The sequence below is a fragment of the Oryctolagus cuniculus genome, chromosome 7 (assembly GCF_964237555.1).
Source record: "Oryctolagus cuniculus chromosome 7, mOryCun1.1, whole genome shotgun sequence".
Lineage (NCBI taxonomy): Eukaryota > Metazoa > Chordata > Mammalia > Lagomorpha > Leporidae > Oryctolagus > Oryctolagus cuniculus.
This window is the reverse complement of record NC_091438.1, coordinates 925,141-931,795: the sequence shown is the minus strand read 5'-3', so window position 1 is coordinate 931,795 and position 6,655 is coordinate 925,141. Positions and strand designations below refer to the sequence as shown.

The 6,655-nt window shown below is 52.9% G+C and overlaps 1 pseudogene; it reads left to right on the top strand.

Moving 5' to 3' along the window:
- The first annotated feature begins 492 nt into the window (after positions 1–492).
- Positions 493–3,445, top strand: LOC138850373 (fibrosin-1-like protein pseudogene; annotated as a pseudogene).
- The last annotated feature ends 3,210 nt before the right edge of the window (positions 3,446–6,655 follow it).

Sequence of the window (6,655 nt, the reverse complement as noted above, 5' to 3'; positions counted from 1 at the left end):
TTTATTAGAGGATCCATTTTTTTTGTTGTTATCTGCCATTAAAAATCCTCCTTTCTTTCCAGATATCTCCCTGGGCATAGAAAGCCAAACACACACATGTGGAATCAGGACAGATGTTTGTTTTTCCCTGAAAGCAAAGCAAAGGGAAAAATGTCTGCTCATATCCAACACCCATTTCTGAACTGCATTGTTCTTGTTAAGTGTTCCAGGTTCTTTACATGTAAGGGATATTAATCCTTTGTAGATGAACAGATTATAAATATTTTTTCTCATTTTGTTGGTTTTCTCTTCATTCTGTGGATTGTTTCTTTTGCTGTGCAGAAACTTCTGAGTCTGATAAAATCACATTTGTTTGTTTTTCTTTTTTTCTTGGGATCTTTTTAAAACAATTGCCTATGGAGATATCTTGAGGCAGTTCCCCTGTGATCCCATCTAGTAGCCACTTACTTTTCTATCTTACATTAAGATATTTGATCTAGAGCCTCAGCCGCACGAGCCCAGCGCCCGGAGCCCGCCTGCCGTCGGCCCGATCGCCGCGCCGTGCGCATGGGGCGGGCCCCTGGCGGGGCGGCCGAGGGCCGCTGAGCGCAGGACCGCCCCGCCGATGCGCCCGGCCCGGGGCGGGGATCCCCGGCCGCGCGGGGCCCGCGGCTGAGCCCGCGCGCGGCATGTCCGGCCCGGCCCGCCGCCCGGCGCCCCGGGCCCGCGGCGACGCGTAGCGGAGCGGGAGCAGCGCGGCGGGTCAAGGTCACTGCCCGGCGCGCCATGGAGGCTGCGAGCCGGCCGGGCCCCGAGCCGGAGCCGGGCCGTGGCAAGGAGAACGCGGGCCTGCGCAGCGCGCCCGCCCGCGCCGCGCGTCCTCCGCGCCGCCGCCGCCGCGAGTCGAGCTCGCAGGAGGAGGAGGTCATCGCCAGCTTCAGCACCTTGGAGGCCCTGGAGAAGGACATGGCCCTGAAACCTGAGGAGCGGAAGAAGTGGGAACAGCGCCGCATCTAGAAGCCGCGGGAGCAGGAGCGCTGCCCGGCTGTCGAGCCACGCGAGAGCCAGCAGCCCCCCCAGCCGGGCAGCCCGGGGCAGGACGTGGAGCCTGCCTGCGAGGCGGGCGCCAGGAAGGCCCCGCTGCAGCCGTCCAAGCAGGTGTGCTCTCCAGAAGGGGGGCCGCTCCCAGCCAACCCCTGGGACCAGAACCGCCCGGCCCAGCGGCAGCAGCAGCTCCAGCCCAGCCAAGCCAGCCCGCCCCAGGGGCCCCTCCCAGCCCCCTGTCAGCGCTGCCAGCCCCGTCGGGCTCTCCCGGACCCCAGGCAGCCCTGCCAGTCCCAGCGGTCACTCCCGGGTCAGCGCAGCTGGCCCCAGCCATCATTTCCGGGCCCGAGACAGCCCTGCCAACCCCGGCGGTCACTTCTGGGCCCTGGGCAGCACCCCTGGCCCCAGCGGCTGCTTCATGCCCCAGATCAGCTCTGCAGGCCCCAGCGGTCACGCCCAGTTCAGCCATGCAGGACACATTGGGCATTCCCAGGCCCCAGGCAGCGCTGCCAGCCCCTGAGGTCCCTGCTGACCCCCTGTCACCGCTGCCGGCCGCTGCGGTCCCTGCTGACCCCGTGTCACCGCTGCCGGTCCCTGCGGTCCTTCCTGACCCCGTATCTCCATGGCCAGCCCTGTAGGGCTTCCTCTGGACAGTGTTGCCCACCCCGTCGGTCCCTGCTAGCCCAATGCCAATGGTGCCAGCCCTCGCGGTCACTCCTCACCTTGTGCCCACGCCGCCGGCCACCTGGCTCCCTCTCAGGCCAGTGTTGCTGCCCTTGGCAGGCATTCATAGCCCCCCGTCCACATGGCCATCCCCGCAGGGCTCTCCTGGGACATCCCAGCCGCCCCCAGAGGTCATTGCTAGGCCTCAGTCAGCCATTGGTTGAAGCCCCAGAGCAGCCCAGTCCACCCAAACCTTCATTGCTGGACCCAGGACAGTCGGGCCAACAGACGCGGCCACTCATGGGCCCGGAGCAACCCCACCCCCCGAAGCGGCCACTCATGGGCCCAGAGCAGCCCTGCCAGCCCCTCCGGTCGCTCATGGGCCCCTGTCAGTCCTGCAAACCCCAGCTGCTGCTTCCCATCCCTGAGCGCCCTTCACTCCTGGGGCAGCCAGGCCCACCCCGCCGACCTCTCCTGAGGCCTCTGTGCCAGCCGCGGAGGTCCCTCTTGGATCTGGTGCCGGCCCGGCAGCCCCAGCCCTCGCTCCTGGGCCATCCCTGCCAGCCCCTCAGGGCACGGTCGCCACGGTCCTGTGCCCCAGGGGCGGCCCGGCAGGCCCCGTCTGTGAGCCCTGGAGCCTGAGTCCCTGCAGGCACCACCCCAGCTCTGCGTCCGAGGGCCTGAGATACTTGGCTGCACTGGCCTGAGGCCTTCTCCAGACAGGCCCCAGCTGCTTGCTGTTGGACACTGAGCTTGGCCAGAGGCAGGAGGGCTGTGATCAGGCCGAGGCCAAGCCAAGAGAGGAGATGACTCCATGCTTCCTGCCACGTGCCATGCCCTCCCCTGCGGTGTCACAGTGCCCTGTGGGTGTCACTTCATGACAGACGTGCCCCAGGAGGGGCTCAGAGCTTGCAGGGGCCCCTCAGCATCCTTCTGTGCCTCTGAATTGCCAACACAGGCTGCATCTGTCTCCATGCATGCGTGCAGGTGTGTGTGCATGTGTGCCTGGGCACATGGGCCTGTGTGGTCTTTGAGGGAGGGGTGCCAGCCACGGCCTTGCCACACCCCGCCTGACCCATGTGCATTCCCTGCCCCCAGGCAGAATAGCCTCGTGAATCCAGCAAGATGGGATTCTGCCACCAGCCCTGCCCACTCAGGCCATGGGATGATGCTGGTGTCCCCTTGAGGGTCTGCGGGCTTAGGAGGGACACAGTCCATCTGGTGTGACCTGGATGTTGCCACCCACTTCTCAGGATTTGCTGTCTCCACTCAGGGGCTCCCTTTGAAAGGCAGCTGTTCATGTCTCCACGCGGGAGAGCCTCAGGGTGCAGGGGTCCAGGGCCATGCTGGGAAAGCCCTGTCCCACACCCTCGCGGCTCCTGTCCCGCAGGGCTGTCTCCGAGTCTCCCTCCACTGCCGCTCTGTCTCCAGACCTCCGAGAGTCGGGGGCTGTTGGCAGCCTTCAGCCCTGCAAAGGCCTCCATTTCCGGAGAGCAGCGTTTGTCGCCTGGGGTCCCTGGCCAGGCACTGCTCACTGCTGCATGTGCATGGACTGCAGGGCACACGGCCACCCCGTGTTCCAGGCCATCTGCCGCCCCCAGACCCCTACTCAAGAGGCCCCTCCCTGGGTCCTGCAGAGGCTCTGGGGTGAGGGCCCTCGACCCCTGCAGCTTGATGTCCCCTTGCCCAGCCAGGGCAGCCCTGAGCCCCCCCCCCAAGGCAAGCCCCTTTCTGGTGCTTCCCTAAGGCCTCTGTCTTGGAAATGTGGGGCATATTTTTCTGATTAAAGGAAATAAAAAGGGCCACACTATTATTTTTATAACAGTGTTGGCATTTATAATTTAAAAAAAAAAGATATTTGATCTATTTTGAGTAAATGATTGCATAGGATTGGGGAATTTTCCCAGTTCAATTATCTGTGTGTGGATATGCAGTCTTCCAAGCACCATTTAGTATAGACACTGTTCTTTCTCTTTGTGTGTTTTGAGCAACTTTGTCCAAGGCAAGATGGTTGTGGATGCTGGGTTTATTTCTTTGATCTTTCCTCAGTTCTGTTAATCTCTGTGACTGTCTTCGTGCCAGGATCATGTTGGTTTTGTTGGAATAGTTCTGTAGAAGAGCTTGAAGTCTGGTATTCTTGTGCTTCCAGCTTTATTATTTTTGTTCAAGTCTGATTTGTCCATTTGACTACTTCGGTGCTGCTATGTGAATTTGAGTTTTTTGTTGTTCTTTGGAGAATGTAATTGGTATTTTTGTGATGACTACATCAAATCTTTCAATCTCCTTGAGTAGTATGGACAATGTAATGTTTCCCAAACAAGGGCAGGGACTATGGCATAGCAGACATATGCAGCAGTTCCTGTCCTGGCTGTTCTACTTTCAATCCAGGCACATGCTAATGGCCTGGGAAAAGCAATGGAAGATGGCTCAAGTGCTTTGGCCTCTGCTGCTCATGTGGAGACCTGGATGAAGCTCCTGGCTTCAGACTTCTTAGTGCAGGCCATTGAGGCCACTGGGGAGTGAACCAGTGGATACAGGACCTAGCTTTCCACCCCCCCACACCTCACTGTAACTTTCAAGTAAATTATTTTAAAAAGCAAATAAGTTTTCCAACCATGAATATGAGAGGCCATTCTTTAGTTTAACTCCTTCATTTCTTTCATTAGTGCTATGTCATTATCATAGGAGGAGCCTTTACTATTTATGGTTTGATTTATTCCATTTTAAAATTTTTTAAATTATTAATGGGGTTGGTCTTGTAACTTCTTTCTCACAGTTCATTATTTGTTTATACAAATGCTAATTAGCTTTGAACATTGAATTTGTATCCTGCAGCTTTACTGTGTTTGTTTTCTAGTTCTAATATTCTAATATTCTCTTGCTGGAGTCTCCAGGCTTCTCCCAAGTAGAATCATGTCATCTGCAAACAGGGACAATTGGACTTCCACCTTTCCTATTTGTATGCATTTTACTTGTTTCTCTTGCCTAATTGCTTTTGTGATAACTTGTCGTGCTATACTAAGAGTGGTGATTGTAGACATTCTTTTCAGACTCCAGATCTTTGAAAAATCCTCTTAGCTGTGAGTTTGTCCAAAATAGCCTATACCGTATTTAGACATACTCCTTCTATACTGAGTTTGTTCAAGGTTTCTAAATCAGGAAAGATTGTCGAATTGTATCAAGTGATTTTTCTGTCTATTTTGATCATATGAGCATACTCCTTCCTTCTATTGAAGTGATTTGTGATAGTTTTTTTGGTGTGCACAGGTTGAATATACCTGAATCCCTGTGATAAATCCCACTTGATCAATATGAATGATTTTTTTGTTGTGTTGTTAAGTTCATTTTGCTAGAGTTGAGGAATTTAGAGGTATGTTCACTGGGGTCACTGACTTGTAATTGTATTTTTTAGAATACTCTGGATAGTGTCCTAGAATTTGGTGAGTGGCTCTCCTTGGTTTCCAGATTTGGATGTGGACCTCATGGTCCCTGGGATCCTCCTTCAATGGCTTGAGAGTGCCAGTAGCTGTATAATACAGGTCTTTCTTTCCCTGCTGATGTATGAAAATGACAGATACATAGATGGATGAATAGATAATAGATACACAGATATGCATACTTGGAGATGTATACATTCTATTGCTTCTACTTACTTTGGCATTTATGGCTAAAAAATATATATAGTTGGCCAGCAGAAGTCTTGAGTAACTGCACAACGCTGAGGTGTCAGGTAGCATTGGTTTATTAAAGATGAAAGAAACAAATTTGTACCCTGAAAGCACAGGCTTGTTGGGTAGAGAAAGCAAATTTGCCTAAGAAGCCAATGAAAAAGTCAAAATGGAGCACAGAGAAATGTTTTGTCTCAAAATGCTGGTGCACTGGTGACATTTGTCCCATGTAAATCAGCAAGTGAGGCCAAACCGTGGTCACTTTAAGATTAAACTCAACTCAGCTGTTTTGGGGAGTGGTAGGGGCAGTAAGATCCCCTGGCTTTTCCCTAGCTATGATGATTCCTTCAAGTTTATATGCCATGGACCTAGCGCTGTGTCCATCAGCCCTACCTGGGTAGATCATTGAGCTGTGATGACCCAAAGATCTCATCACATTTCAGCCTTGTCTGACTGGTACCATGCTGGGAGGCATTTCCTGAATGAAGCATCTGGTATGTTATTTACCCTCTTAGTCCTGTGTCTTCCTTGATCTGCACTCAAGTCCTCCATCTCACCAACATTTGGCAAGTTAGCTTTGTGGTAAAGTGTCTGGAGTTAGGATTGTAAATGGCAGTGGAGAGAGGAGCATGGGCTTTTAATCATATGTCCACAGAATCAAAGCAAGAAACCAAATGGCAGTACCCTTCGACATCTTTAAATGGCATATATATGTCTGATAAAGAAAAAAGCCTATCATGTTTTGGGGGTCTTGTTTCCCACTAAATACAGTATAAGAATTTCTGTTCTCAGGTTGTAGAATTACCAGGGAGACATGACTCCTTGAAAACCAAGGTTTCTTTAGTGTGACTCTCTGATCCCCTTTCCTCAGACAGAAGCTTCCAAGAAATGACAGACTCCTCCAAACCATCCTCTTCTCACCATCCCTTCAGATACAGCAGGAGGTGAGAAGGATGATGGTGTACTGTGTTTGCAGTGGCAGTAAATGTATTGTTTCTTCTCTACTGTGAAGAAATACTTCCAGAACAGTGAGGCCATTTCCCAAGTTACCATGGTCTTCTGTCTTTGTTCACAGTGCTCTGGATTCTCTAATGTTAAATCTTGCCCTATAACAAGAAACACATGGCCACTGGTAGCACCCACATGTGCATCAGCACTGGTCCTGGGGATCCTTCACACAGCACATTGGTATACATGTCTTTGGGAGGCGGCTGCAGTGCCACTTTCAGGAGTTCCCAAGCCAGCCTCAGTCCCTTCCACATGCACAGTCTGTCATTATAAACTTCTGAAACTTTTTCTCT